Source organism: Hibiscus syriacus, unplaced genomic scaffold (assembly GCF_006381635.1).
Source record: "Hibiscus syriacus cultivar Baekdansim isolate YM2019G1 unplaced genomic scaffold, ASM638163v2 tig00112738_pilon, whole genome shotgun sequence".
NCBI classification, from domain to species: Eukaryota; Viridiplantae; Streptophyta; class Magnoliopsida; order Malvales; family Malvaceae; genus Hibiscus; species Hibiscus syriacus.
Genome location: NW_024063392.1, coordinates 2,171,482 through 2,187,911, shown reverse-complemented (window position 1 = coordinate 2,187,911; position 16,430 = coordinate 2,171,482). Strand labels below are relative to the sequence as shown.

At 33.2% G+C, this 16,430-nt stretch overlaps 1 long non-coding RNA gene across 2 annotated transcripts; it reads right to left on the bottom strand.

Annotated features, from left to right (window-relative positions):
* Positions 1 to 1,432: 1,432 nt before the first annotated feature.
* On the bottom strand, positions 1,433 to 16,237 carry LOC120183025. 2 transcript variants are annotated; one of them, XR_005521906.1, is made up of 4 exons: positions 16,163 to 16,237; positions 16,022 to 16,065; positions 1,643 to 1,787; positions 1,433 to 1,536 (listed from the first exon to the last, which is right to left on the bottom strand). It is a non-coding gene; the product is annotated as an uncharacterized LOC120183025 (long non-coding RNA). The 2 variants fall into 2 exon arrangements; XR_005521905.1 differs by having other exon boundaries at positions 16,022 to 16,222.
* Positions 16,238 to 16,430: the final 193 nt, after the last annotated feature.

The window sequence follows — 16,430 nt, the reverse complement described above, 5'->3', positions numbered from 1 at the left end:
ATTCCCTAAAACAACACCATCAACCATAGTACCAACCACAACAGCACTAGGACCTACCCCTACATCAAGAACCACCCTAGAACTATCAATCACAGTATCATAACACACAAGGTCTGCACTTTGTAAAACTGTATATGTTGCGCACCTAGCCTTCATCAAAATAGTGCTATCAAGAACATTAACATATTGTCTAACCTCAATATTATGCTCAACCACAAAACCAACACAAACACTGTGTGATTTGTCATTTACCATTTCCATGGGAGAAACAACCTTCATAATACACTTATCTTCAGAGTGACCAAAGATAGAACAATGACTACACCATGAAGAAGACCAATCCAATTCCACACCTCTATAACTTTCATCTCTCCCAACTCCACCTTTATAGAGCTTGGAGGAGAAAACTTAGCATCGACCTAGACATAAATTTTTGCATACTCCAATTTTTGTTTTAAAGTAGTCACCTTATCCATATACAATGACTTCCTGCCAAATAACTTAAACCTTGTTTTGAAAAGAGTTCCAAATGGACATGCCATAATCGAAACCAAAGTGGAGTAGTATCCAGATTAAACACCTCATATAGTAAATTAGGTGACCATTTCCACATCATAATTGATTTTTGTTGAATATGCCAAGGACCTGACTCTAATACCCAACCACGAACTTACAAAGATAAAAAGTTGATGATATATACACTCGGGGCCAAAAATCTTATTTCAACATAACCCTCCCTACCCTATAACTGATCAACAGTCCTTTGAAACACAATAAGAACGGTGATATACCATAAAAAATCATAATTAAAGAATTTCCCCATTTCTTACCACCATCTATCAACACATCTTGAGGATGTTTAACTAAGATTTTACCATTTAATTCCACATGAGGGAAATAGCTCAACGGCTAATCAAGAAATAAAGATTTCTAATTAGGAATCGTACATAACTCATCAACAGAAGCTTTCACGCCATTCTTTATCATTTCCCAACTTCCATAGCTTCCAAATCCACAATGGTGGAAAATCAACCAAATAAAAATCTCCAAGGGCATAAGATTCTGATTCTCCAACCACACCCAAAACTACTATGAGCAGAGACACTAGAAGAAAGAAAAAAACACTTAAACAAGCCTCACAATCCCAAAAGAACAGCAAAATTAGAAAAATGGTAAAGTATAGTAATGGTCACTGAACTTTTCTAAAGCTTTCATTTAGATCCCTCAACTTTTAAAACTTGCAATACAATACATTTAGTATGTTTACAATATGGTTCCCAACGTAACTGTTGGGGGACCATATTGCAAATAGACTAAATGTTAGGGTACTGTATTACAAGTTTTAAAAGTTGGGGGACCTAAATGAAAGCTTTAGAAAAGTACAATGACCATTACTATACTTTACCCTAAGAAATATGTTAAAGGCAATCAAATGCCTACATTTTCCATAATTTACGATATGATTACGAACTATGAAACATTCAAATTTCAAGCCGTATATACTTACGCAATTGAAAGTAATTGGAGCTCCAGGTCCTATAAAAGAAATTATAAACAACAAAAGTAGTACATTATTTAATTTACGAATTATGGAAAACCAATAGGAATAACCCAATACACAGCTGATTTTGACATTGCATACCGATCTCGAGATCATGCCATGGATGAGCAGCAACAGCCCTCTGGGTTAACGATGAAAGAATCCTTTCATTCAAAGGAGCATGTGAAGAGTTAGTGAGAGTTACTGGCAGAAGACTTGGTTGGAGTCTCAATAGTTAGAGCCATAACTGTAAGTTAAAACAATGTATCAACAACTACAAAGATTGTTGAATCAAATTAACCACACTAAAAGTTCTTTCTCATGTTAGAAGTAATAAGCAACGAAGATAAAAAATGATACAAAAATGTCACAGTATCTGTTACAATTTTTAAAATTTTCCTTCCATAGAATATTGCTTAACTAATCAAATTCTTGTAAAACTATGCAACCAAAACAAAATCATTGACACACATCGGATAAAATTCGTTTCACTTTCACAAAACTTTCGAAGCAAACTTCTTCACATAAATATTCTACAGTCGATTTTCCAAAAAACTGTGGATTGTGTATCAAATAAATGTACGTGTATAACTTAACAAACGTATATCTACAGAACTATTGCCACTTAAATCAACACAAAATACAATATTTGATCAAAAACAACTGGTACATGCATCACAAGGCTCACATCAAAGGAAGAAGTAATAACTCTTCCAAATGATCTACTCTTCCAAATGATCTACTCGTCCAAGCATTGGAAAAGAAGATCAGAACAGAAGCAAACTTGAGACAACTTTTTGAATGGGATCCTGATATTTTTTTGTCAAGTTGTCTTCTGTAGATACGACCTTATATCTCTTATCTTTCCAATGGTTTTTGAATCGCATCAATCCGATATCGAAAACTCAAGATATGTCCATTTTACTGAAGATGGTGCATGCAGGAAATCCTATGCGGGATTAATACGTAATTTTGTAAATATTACGAATTTTCAATATTTATATTGATTATTTGTAATATAATTTAATATAGGATGAAGGATTATCTTATAGGATTAGATTTATTATTTTATTAGGAATTAAGGTTGGGTTAAAACAATATTTTTAGTTATTATTATTTTATTAGGAATTAGAGTTAAGACATGTTTAGTTTATTATTATTTTATTCTTTAGTTATTTAGGACCTTTAGAACTCAGCCCCTATATAAAGGAGGCTTTATTCAACTTTGTAAATCGGATTTCTTTGATTAATAATACAACGAGAGTTCGTTTTTCCAAGTGTTGATTGCCTTGTGCCTTCGAAGCTTCTTCTCCTGGAGTTCTTTCAAGTTCTTGTGAGGGAGATTAATCTTCGCACTCCAATTTGCTTTTTCATTGCGACTAGGAGGGTTGGTTAGAGCCATATTATCGTGTTTACCTTTTCATTGCGACTAGGAGTGCTCGATACGACCTTTGCCATCCACCTTCACAAGGGAGATCTTTTGATTTCTTGATTATCATACTTTTATTTTTAAGTTCTTTATCTTTTGTTTATCTCGTTCTAATCTTGTTTTTCACCTTGTTTCCAGCATCTAAAAGAAACCCTAAGAACCCGACTTGAATGCCGCCACCTTCCCCTATTCTTTCCCCTTTGTTCTTCATCGAGTCTAGAGCTTTCTAGGTTTGATTCTTCACCAAGAGAAACGTTCATTAACCCGCCACCGCTTCCCTATCAATTAGTATTAGATTTGGGCCAATTCTTGGAAAGAAGAAAGCAATCTTGCTTGTTTTTGCACACAAAACCGTCAAGGTACCCTAACGGAGTTAGTTCGCAGAAGATTCATTGTTTTAGGTTCTTTTTATTTAATTTTAATTTAGATTCAAATCCTTCTTATTAGTTTTCTATTTAAAAAAAACAAAAAAGGCAAAAAAACAAAATAAAAAAAACAAAAAAATCCAAAATTTCAAAAGAAAATTGAAAATGAAGGTATTTAGGGCTGATTTCCTCCAGATATCATATTCATCCTAATAGAAATCTCCAGTCCAAAATTCACCCAAATCGGAGTTCATTAGAACCTTCAAATACATCCTTCAAGTTTCCTCGGCAGATTCGGTTTAGGATCTTGTCGAATTTATTGAACATTCTACATAAGGAATTTTGTGGTGAAAATTTCCATATTTGAACTTCATATATTGAAGATAATTTAAACAAAAAATCAGAATTTTTGGAGATAAAAAAAACCTTCGAACAAAGCGATCAAGAAAAGTAGATTGTTTGAGAACTCGTCGTTCAACAGAGTCTACTGGATACTACTGAAGGTATTTGGTTCTGAAATTTTACAGGTGGTTTCTTGACACATCGAAAGACATTCAAGAATTTTTCCAAAATTTTAGGACATTGGTAACACCCTCAAAAACGTTGCTCAAGTTGATCCAGTGTTTTTCAGGTTTCTGGGTTGGTTCTTTTTTTCTTTGACTCCTTTAGGTTATTTTGTTTTTCCTTTTATTGTTCTTTTGCATTATCTAACACATTTTATTTCTTGTGTTAGTAGGACTAAAGAGTTTGTATACTTCTTCCTTCTTTGTGTTCTCGTTCTCTTGGAGTCTAACCCTTGTTTGGCCTCTTAGAGCTTTTAGGTTTTCTTATCACTTTTGCTAGTAATCAAACTCCGATACGACCTGTGGAAGACTACTTGGTAAAGTGAGTTTTAAAGAGTACAAGATCGGCTTACTTGCCTCTCGTTGTGTTACTTTCTTGGAGTGACTTGTGAGGTTTCTTGCTTTGTTTAACTTTCTTTCTTTTATTTTTATTTTACTTTAAAATTTTCTTTCGAGTGTTATGATTTCAGGATGGGCGACAATAACAACAAGACACTTACGGCTATCTTAGCCACACTTGCACGACTTACGACTCAAGTTTAAAGATTTGATGAACTTACCAATACCATGAGAGAACGACAAGAATCATAACTAGATCTATCAAACCCAAATCCAAGAACAAACAATGCTGAACTTTTGGTACCCAGGCAAGAACAACCACGTTTCCAAGCACCCGAACTCTTTGCAAAACCAAAGTTCATGATCCCGTCTTTCAAAGGAGACAACGATCCGGACAGGTACATCGATTGGGAAGGAAAAGTTGATCTCATGTTCACATACCATTGCTACCCCCAAGCTAAACAAGTTCCCCTTATCACTATACAATTCGAAGGATATGCTCGAACTTGGTGGATGCAAACAAGGAAAAAGATCCATAACTTCCAAATTCCAACGATCACTTCTTGGATCGACCTCAAACAAACCATGAGGAATCGATTCCTACCGACACATTATACACGAGAAGTTAAACTACAACTACACCGACTTCGGCAAGGTAGAAGTTCAATTGAAGACTACTACAAGGAGATGCAGTCCTTACTCAATAGGGCTAACATAAACGAAAAAGAAGAGGTCACCGTGTGAAGATTCATATTCGGCTTGAACTCAAACATCGCTGATCTTCTTGACCTCCATGGGTACGAAAACCTTGAAGATACACTAAAGAAAACAATGACAATTGAAGCACAAATCTAAAGGAGATTCTGATTCAGAGAACAATACGAAGGTACTTCATCCTCTTACGAAGGTAATCCTTCAAATCCTTCCTCATCTTCAACTCCATCTTCTCTAAAAAAGCCAAGAGATGACAAACCTGACAAGGAGAAAGAATGACCAGTAAAGAATGACACACTTCCAACCCCTAAAGATAAAATGATAATTTGTGAGGAGGTAAGGAAAGCAAAAAAAAAAAAAAGAAAAAAATGAGAAAGAGGCAAAATCAAAAGAGGTCACTAGTTACAAAAGCCAAAAGAATAATGATTCATGGGTGGTGAGTGAACCTAAATGTGAGAAGAAAAGAGTAACTCAAAATCAATGTGTGAGCACAAAAGAATTGAGAGAGAACCTTCTTTACAAATAACCTTCCATCCTTGTTCACTTTAGGGAATCAATTTCGATTTCTAACATTAACAAGGATTTGCCTAGTGTGTTTTCATCTTTGTTACAGGATTTTCAAGAAGTGTTAGGTGATTCACCTAATGAATTACCATCGAAATGAAGAAAGCAACACAAAACCAATCTAATTCAAGGTTCCATCATACCTCGTCAAACATACAATATCGAAGAAACCAAAGAGTTAGAATTGTTACGAAAAGGCTACATCTAGGAAAGCCTTAGTTCGGACGCCATCTTAATGACGAAAAATGATTTGAACAACTCCACAGGCTTTATAGTTCGTGCACAGGAAATGTAACACCCCCAACCCGTACCAGACCCGGATACGAGTCTGAGGTGTCACATTGACTTTTCAAACTTTGACTCTTGACAAAATTCAAAGAAAATTTAAAACTTTCATTAAAGTAAAAGCAGTTTAGTTACATAATTTGACCACAATAACCAAAATCGATCAGAGCATATTTAACTCAATCAATTAGTACATGGCAACTATATTCAAAATAAAAAAATCATTTAACTCATCTATTTTCTGATCTTAAATCTTGTAAGGGAGATGCTGACCTGTATTGCTCCTCACAGCTTCTATATTCACTTTCGGTAACCTGCGGGTGAAACACTCACACGCTAAGTCGATGACTTAGTGAGGCATAAAGAAAACACATCTAATGGAATTCTTACCCACTAATCATGCATGACTGTTTTATGCTATCAAATTATACAACTCATTTACATATACATCAACATATATTCATGTATATTATGTAACAGATACCAAAACCCCTATCACACATATATCATATCATGCAATTCATATCACACATCATATACATATATCATATACATTGTTCTCATATCACCAACCTGTTTATCCTTACTAATTCCCTTGTCATTACTTCAATTCCGTCATATGAGCATATAATGAATATAAACATATTATATATATTTTAATATGCCACAATACATTACTAATTTCTATAATCATATAATACATAAACGCATAGCATCTCATATCACCATGACATATATGCACTTCTACCATGTCACGAGAAATACACATATCATTATATCAAATTATGTTCTCTTTTCAAAGCCCATGTACACATGTGAGAACTATAGATATGTGAGTCTATAGAGGTTGTGCACTATGCTGTCACCACAGCTCGTATAATTGCACCGAAGTACCACGTAGAATTGCATCGGAGTGCCGCGTAGAATGGCACCGTAGTGCCACATAATAATGTCCATAAGGACCACATATCATTCCTTAAGAATCATATACATATACTAGGGATCAAGTATGTGTCTCACCAGACTTCACACATGTTCCAAAGAATACATATATGTCCCGAAGGACCACATATCATTCCTTAAGAATCATATACATATGCCAAGGATCAAGTATGTGTCTCACCAGACTTCACACATGTTCCAAAGAATACATATATGTCCCGAAGGACCACATAGACCCTCGACTCTTGGCATGCCAACTATACCCCTAGCTCTCATGACACATAACATGGGCATTAATATTTATGTTAATATACATTCACATATACACATAGTCATGTAGTTCTTTCACATAGCTCATCGTCATATAAATCACATATCCCATATACATATAAACACATGGTTCACTTACGCGTAGAACATTTTCATATAATCGCATAGTCATATAATATTTCATATAACATATATTTTCTCTTTCATATATCTCATATCATGTACCATATCTTGTGATCATATAATCATGTTACTTATAATCACATAACTTCTACTCATAGGGTTCAACATCATTAAACTTAGTTCACTTTTTCATATTATCATACATTTATATACTCTTATATGTCCTATCAATAACCTATAAACTTACTCATATTCTCATATATACTATTTTAATATAATTTGTATAGTAATATTCTATAATTGTATCATATAATGATTTTACCCAAGTACTCCTTTATAAAGTTTATATTACAGGTTCAATTAGTATCATTCTATCCTATAAATAATTTCCACTTATTTTATATCATTTTCCCTTTTCACTCACATAAATCATCTATTTATTTAGTTCAATTTCTCATGACTTCCACAATACTCTTTAATAAAACTTTGTAGCTCTTCACTTTAATACATAAACCATAGTTTCCTTTAATTTATCAATCTTCTCTATATAACTTATGTATCCTTATTTATGCCCTCGAATTCATACTATTCTCTTAGAGTCTCCTAACATTTCTCGCATAATCACTTATACCATATCATATGACTTATACTTGATTATCTTATTCTCTCATGTTCATTTCATTTCTTATGACTCTATCATATAACTTATTCCATGTTCTTCCATTATTACATAATAAAGTTTTACATAAATCATATAACATATACAAAGCATATCATTATCTTTAGTCATGCATTCATACAATCAATGTAATACATATAATCACATATAGTTATAACCAACACATAATCATGTCTATGACTTCATGCATATTACTCTAGGAAATAGACTCATCGCAAGTCTTATTTCCATTAAACACTACATGTCACTAGTATGCACTCACCTTGGCGTAACTAGTCAATTCCAATCTCTTTTCTTTCACTTGATCGATCTTACTTGCCAAATGTTCCAGAATTGCTTTACGCGCAGAATCTACATAAATGTACATTTTGAGGCAATCATTAGATACCTACACTTTGTAATTGGATACTAGCAACTTAAACGAACTTATTAAACCCATATTCACAATTTTCCTTTAGGGGGGAATCGATTCCCTCCTGTGGGGGAATCGGTTCCCCTATGAGATTCTGGAATTTCTGGTTCGTTTGAGGGGGTATCGATTCCCCTTGAATGGGTACCGATTCCCCTAGCCCAGAAATCATATTTTCAACACGAAATTTACTTCATTTCATCTTAAACACTTCATATTTCAACCTCTTTCATATACTAAACTCAAACACACATACTTAAACCCATTTGTACTCATTTAACCCATCTTAATTCTCAAAATCCTCTCCTCTTAATGAAATTCAATAATTATACTCAAATTTCAACATGTTCTAAATTCCTTTCTATCACTCCAAATCTCTTAATTCAACTATTGACAAGTCAAATTCAACTTAAAATTCAACTTATCAACTTTATTTCAAGATTTCATTCAAAAACTCAAAATCTTTAATCTCTCCTAATTCCACCATCCTTTGTTTTTAAGATGATTTAAGCTTTCCTTAAGCTTAATTATCATCCAATAATCATAACCAAATCCTAAATTCAGCTAAATATCAACTAACAAGAGATCTTACCTTTGTTTATGGCTTCACGGTGGAAAAGAAGAGAATGAAGAAGAGAAGTCTGGAACTCTCTCATATTTCCCACATTTATATAATACTCATAAAGGGAAGATAAAAATCTTTCCCATGAAAAGACCATTTTGCCCCTTTAGTTCATCTATCTTTGTTATTTAATCCAATATTAAAATTCTTTACTTAAATCCCAAGACTTTTAATTTCATTTCTAAATTGAACATAAAACTTTCAAAGTTTGCAATTTAATCACTGACCCTGATTTGGGATGTTACAAATCTTCCCTCCTTTAAAGAAAATTCGTCCTCGAATTTTCACTGCATGCCTTTATGATATCACATCTTCTAATATTTTCATATTGCTTCCCTTAATATTTCCTGCCACCGCTACAACCTACCATTTTCCCATACTCAATTCTTCATATACGTCTACATCTTTATAAGTCCATATAATATTATTTATTATATAGATAGCAACCCCAAATCCTTAATCCTCACTATTATGGATCATTTGATCTTTTTCATCATTTTCTATGTGCTTTGCACATAAATCAAGCTTTTGCTCATTTCTTAATCCTTGTAAGTATTATTATACACCCAATCTTTTCATATAACCCTTACGTATTTGTTCAAAGAATAATCACCCATTCTCGTTCTTCTAATAATTGAAAATTGTATTATTTCAATATCAACTTATAACTTATATCTTAATATACCTCTTGTCTTACTTGATCGTTTAACCTCCATCTTTGTCTTTTCCTATCCCTTTATTCTTTCATTCCTTCCAAAATCAAAATTTCCTTATAACATAGATCACATCTTTTCTTCAGGCTCTCATACTCTTTTCATATCGTTTATACTTATCCCTGATTACTGATCTTCATCGCATCTTCATAACTTTGATAATCCGCTTTACTTATACAGAACCTCTTTCTTTACCATCTCTTGTACTTGTATTTTCTTCCTCAGAGCTCCTTTTTAAACATACCAATACTTATTTCCTTGCCCACATCATATTTATATGATCAAAACCATATCCAAATCCACATCATACTTGATTAACTTAACTTTATATTTTCTTCAAATCTTAGAACTTTATTATCCATACTATTACAATTAATCATTCACAACTTTTCCAATTTAGGGCATAAGACCTAATCAGACTAATCATATTCATCTTCTCAGTTGAAATCCAATCAGTGCAATTTACTCACTTATCCAGCCCACACTCTTATCCGTATACAATATTATTCTATTGTTTCCTCTATTATCTTACATTTCTGTGATCAAAATACATAATCGTGTCTCAATTCACACCCTACTTAATTAATTTACCCTGACATCATCTTCTAATCCTTTACCTTTGATACACTTACCATCACATAATTCTGTTAGTCACCACCAATTATTCCAATCTAAAGCATAAACCTTCATCGAACCATTCATATACATTCATTCCAGTCGGAATTATCTCAACAATAGTTTACTTAACTTATCAAATCCACATTTATTATGATCCAAATATACAACTGTATCCAGATCCACCTCATCTTTGGTTTTTCTGTTCTGACAATATCTCAAAATCTTATAATTCACATACATTTTCCATCACATAATCTGGTTAGTCAACGCTAACTCTTTTCATCTAGAATGCAAACCCTTATTATAGCCACACTCTTGCTTATACACAATATTATCCCTTTGTCTTAAATTCATAAACTTTATCTCCATATCTCTTATACACTTGTCACCGATGCATCTATTCTTGAATTCTTATACAAATACTCACCACATTCTTTGATCTTTTTAACAATCTTAGAGTGACACTTGTTCACCATATTCTATCTTATCCACATAATAACAAAACTACTCAATATCGTGTTTCCGATTCAAAACAATGAAAACTTTCTATCATTATTCAGATATGATTTCAGCTTTCTGAAATCAACTTTTGATCTTACTAGGCATTTCCTGAGGTGTCCGCTCTTCATCCTGCCTGGCCAGGGCAGGTGAATAGCTATCACAGTCAGGAATATCACCTTTCACTTACTTCGAAATTATCACGATCGGATTTCTACTGTATTAAACTATTCTTATTCTATTAGCAAGACAACATACTCCTTACACAATCAGATCAGAAAATTTTCACTCTATGTTGGCATGTACATATTTTATGACACTTTGGACTTCGGTTTATGCCGAGAATCAGCTAAACCTTAGCTCTGATACCATTAAATGTAACACCCCCAACCCGTACCCGACCCGGATACGAGTATGAGGTGTCACATTGACTTTTCAAACTTTGACTCTTGACAAAATTCAAATAAAATTTAAAACTTTCATTAAAGTAAAAGCAGTTTAGTTACATAACTTGACCACAATAACCAAAATCGATCAGAGCATATTTAACTCAATCAATTAGTACATGCCAACTATATTCAAAATAACAAAAATCATTTAACTCATCTATTTTCTGATCTGAAATCTTGTAAGGGAGATGCTGACATGTATTCCTCCTCACAGCTTCTATATTCACTTTCGGTAACCTGCGGGTGAAACACTCATACGCTAAGTCGATGACTTAGTGAGGCATAAAGAAAACACATCTAATGGAATTCTTACCCACTAATCATGCATGATTGTTTTATGCTATCAAATTATACAATTCATTTACATATACATCAATATATATTCATGTATATTATGTAACAGATACCAAAACCCCTATCACACATATATCATATCATGCAATTCATATCACACATCATATACATAAATCACATACATTGTTCTCATATCACCAACCTGTTTATCCTTACTAATTCCCTTGTCATTACTTCAATTCCGTCATATGAGCATATAATGAATATAAACATGTTATATATATTTTAATATGGCACAATACATTACTAATTTCTATAATCATATAATACATAAACGCATAGCATCTCATATCACCATGACATATATGCACTTCTGCCATGTCACGAGAAATACACATATCATTATATCAAATTATGTTCTCTTTTCAAAGACCATGTACACATGTGAGAACTATAGATATGCGAGTCTATAGAGGTTGTGCACTATGCTATCTCCACAGCTCGTATAATTGCACCGAAGTGCCACGTAGAATTGCACCGGAGTGCCGCGTAGAATTGCACTATAGTGCCATATAATAATGTCCATAAGGACCACATATCATTCGTTAAGAATCATATACATATAATAGGGATCAAGTATGTGTCTCACCAGACTTCACACATGTTCCAAAGAATACATATATGTCCCGAAGGACCACATATCATTCCTTAGGAATCATATACATATGCCAAGGATCAAGTTTGTGTCTCACCAGACTTCACACATGTTCCAAAGAATACATATATGTCCCGAAGGACCACATAGACCCTCGACTCTTGGCATGCCAACTATACCCCTAGCTCTCATGACACATAACATGGGCATTAATATTTATGTTAACATACATTCACATATACATATAGTCATGTAGTTCTTTCACATAGCTCATCGTCATATAAATCACATATCCCATATACATATAAACACATGGTTCACTTACGCGTAGAACATTTTCATATAATCACATAGTCATATAATATTTCATATAACATATATTTTCTCTTTCATATATCTCATATCATGTATCATATCTTGTGATCATATAATCATGTTACTTATAATCACATAACTTTTACTCATAGGGTTCAACATCATTAAACTTAGTTCACTTTTTCATATTATCATACATTTATATACTCTTATATGTCCTATCAATAACCTATAAACTTACTCATATTCTCATATATACTATTTTAATATAATTTGTATAGTAATATTCTATAATTGTATCATATATTGATTTTACCCAAGTACTCATTTATAAAGTTTATATTACAGGTTCAATTAGTATCATTCTATCCTATAAATAATTTCCACTTATTTTATATCATATTCCCTTTTCACTCACATAAACCATCTTTTTATTTAGTTCAATTTCTCATGACTTCCACAATACTCTTTAATAAAACTTTGTAGCTCTTCACTTTAATACATAAACCATAGTTTCCTTTAATTTATCAATATTCTCTATATAACTTATGTATCCTTATTTATGCCCTCGAATTCATACTATTCTCGTAGAGTCTTCTAACATTTCTCGCATAATCACTTATACCATATCATATGACTTATACTTGATTATCTTATTCTCTCATGTTCATTTCATTTCTTATGACTCTATCATATAACTTATTCCATGTTCTTCCATTATTACATAATAAAGTTTTACATAAATCATATAACATATACAAAGCATATCATTATCTTTAGTCATGCATACATACAATCAATGTAATACATATAATCACATATAGTTATAACCAACACATAATCATGTCTATGACTTCATGCATATTACTCTAGGAAATAGACTCATCGCAAGTCTTATTTCCATTAAACACTACATATCACTAGTATGCACTCACCTTGGCCTAACTAGTCAATTCCAATCTCTTTTCTTTCCCTTGATCAATCTTACTTGCCAAATGTTCTAGAATTGCTTTACGCGTAGAATCTACATAAATGTACATTTTGAGGCAATCATTAGATACCTACACCTTGTAATTGGATACTAGCAACTTAAACGAACTTATTAAACCCATATTCACAATTTTCCTTTAGGGGGAATCGGTTCCCTCCTGTGGGGGAATCGGTTCCCCTATGAGATTCTGGAATTTTTGGTTCGTTTGAGGGGGTATCGATTCCCTTTGAATGGGTACCGATTCCCCTAGCCCAGAAATCATATTTTCAGCACGAAATTTACTTTATTTCATCTTAAACACTTCATATTTCAACCTTTTTCATATACTAAACTCAAACACACATACTTAAACCCATTTGTACTCATTTAACCCATCTTAATTCTCAAAATCTTCTCCTCTTAATGAAATTCAATAATTATTCTCAAATTTCAACATGTTCTAAATTCCTTTCTATCACTCTAAATCTCTTAATTCAACTATTGACAAGTCAAATTCAACTTAAAATTCAACTTATCAACTTTATTTCAAGATTTCATTCAAAAACTCAAAATCTTTAATCTCTCCTAATTCCACCATCCTTTGTTTTTAAGATGATTTAAGCTTTCCTTAAGCTTAATTATCATCCAATAATCATAACCAAATCCTAAATTCAGCTAAATATCAACTAACAAGAGATCTTACCTTTGCTTATGGCTTCACGATGGAAAAGAAGAGAATGAAGAAGAGAAGTCTGGAACTCTCTCATATTTCCCACGTTTATATAATACTCAAAAAGGGAAGATAAAAATCTTTCCCATGAAAAGACCATTTTGCCCCTTTAGTTCATCTATCTTTGCTATTTAATCCAATATTAAAATTCTTTACTAAAATCCCGAGACTTTTAATTTTATTTCTAAATTAAACACAAAACTTTCAAAGTTTGCAATTTAATCACTGACCCTGATTTGGGATGTTACAGGAAATCCATGTAAATGATAAAAAAGTAAAAGTAACACGAGACCGGCCCACACCATCTTCCATTGCCAAGAGTTGTCGAATAGTGTTAGGTGACCCTCCTGACGAGTTACCACCTGAAATCCCTAATCACTATGCCATATCAATGAAGAGTCACGATTTACGGGAGTCCAAAGGTAAGTATTTTATTACTCATTTTAATGACATTGTAACGTATTTCTTCTCCTTTTTACAAGGTAAGGCTCGTGAAGTTGTCATCCATACTAAACACAACTCCTTTAAGTACGTAATAAACCGAGGTAAGCAAAACACAGTAGACGATGCACTACTACGAAGGTTTTACAATCCATAAATCTCCTCCCTAGAATTCTTAATTCATGAACCACACTTAGGAGACTTAAGGGATTACTTTAACAAACCAGTTGACATGGTTTTTAAACACTCATTCTTGCCACACAAGAATAAAACCATGGGGAAATTATCTGAAGCAATCATACAGAAAGCCAACAGTGGTCGGCGCCATGTTGAATTTCAACCTAAACATCATATTACAAGACTTGTATGCAAAAGAGGATTTCAAGACTACAAGAAATCATATCCTACAAAGAAGAAACCTCGACTAAAACTCATAAAGACACATCACATTGATCCTGATTCGAGGTCGAATCTTTTTGAAGAAAGGGAGGATGATACATGCATCATAAGGCTCACATCAAAGGAAGAAGTAATAACTCTTCCAAATGATCCACACGTCCAAGCATTGGAAAAGAAGATCAGAACAGAAGCAGACTTGCGACGACTTTTTGAATAGGATCCTGATCTTATTTTGTCAAGATGTCTTCTGGAGATACGACCTTCTATCTCTTATATTTCTAACGGTTCTTGAATCACATCAATCCGATATCGGAAACTCAAGATATGACCATTTTACTGAAGACGGTGCATGCAGGAAATCCTATACGGGATTAATACGTAATTTTGTAAATATTACGAATTTTTAATATTTATATTGATTATTTGTAATATAATTTAATATAGGATGAAGGATTATCTTATAGGATTAGATTTATCATTTTATTAGGAATTAAGGTTGGGTTAAAACAGATTTCTTTGATTAATAATACAACTTTGTAAATCAGATTTCTTTGATTAATAATACAACGAGAGTTCATTTTTCCAAGTGCTGATTGCCTTGTGCCTTCGAAGCTTCTTCTCCTGAAGTTCTTTCAAGTTCTTGTCAGGGAGATTAAACTTCACACTCCAATTTGCCTTTTCATTGCGACTAGGAGGGTTGGTTAGAGCCATATTATCGTGTTTGCCTTTTCATTGCGACTAGAAGGGCTCGATAAGACATTATCCATCTATTTTCTGCAAATCCATCATCACCATCATCATCTTTGCCATCCACCTTCACAAGGGAGATCTTTTGATTTCTTGATTATCATACTTTTATTTTTAAGTTCTTTATCTTTTGTTTATCTCGTTCTAATCTTGTTTTTCACCTTGTTTCCAGCATCTAAAAGAAACCCTAAGAACCCTACTTGAATGTCGCCACCTTCCCTTATTCTTTCCCCTTTGTTCTTCATCGAGTCTAGAGCTTTCTAGGTTTGATTCTTCACCAAGAGCAACGTTCATTAACCCGCCACCGTTTCCCTATCAAAAACTTCGAAACGTGTACTTCAAACGCACCTGTAACTGTTTCCAGTTCTTACAAACGGAAGCTTGGAAAGAAGCTAAAGAGGAAAAAACAACACGGATCTCAAAAACAGAGAAAAAGAAGTTAGGCAAAAGAGTGTATGAAAAAGAGTAAATGAGAAGAAAGAATAAAACCCTATAAGACGTAGGGAGCAAAGCAAGCTGTACGAGTTCCCCCTCTCTTTCCTCGTGCCATTAAAGGCAACCCCCGTCAGTAAAGACAAAATAACAAAAGTGCGAAATTTAATTAAAATTAGGGTAAAGTATAGTAATGGTCACTGAACTTTTTTAAAGCTTTTATTTAAGTCCTCCATCTTTTAAAATTTGTAATACAGTCCTTTAACATTTAGTCAGTTTGCAGTATGGTCCTCAATGTAACTATTGGGAGACCATATTGCAAACG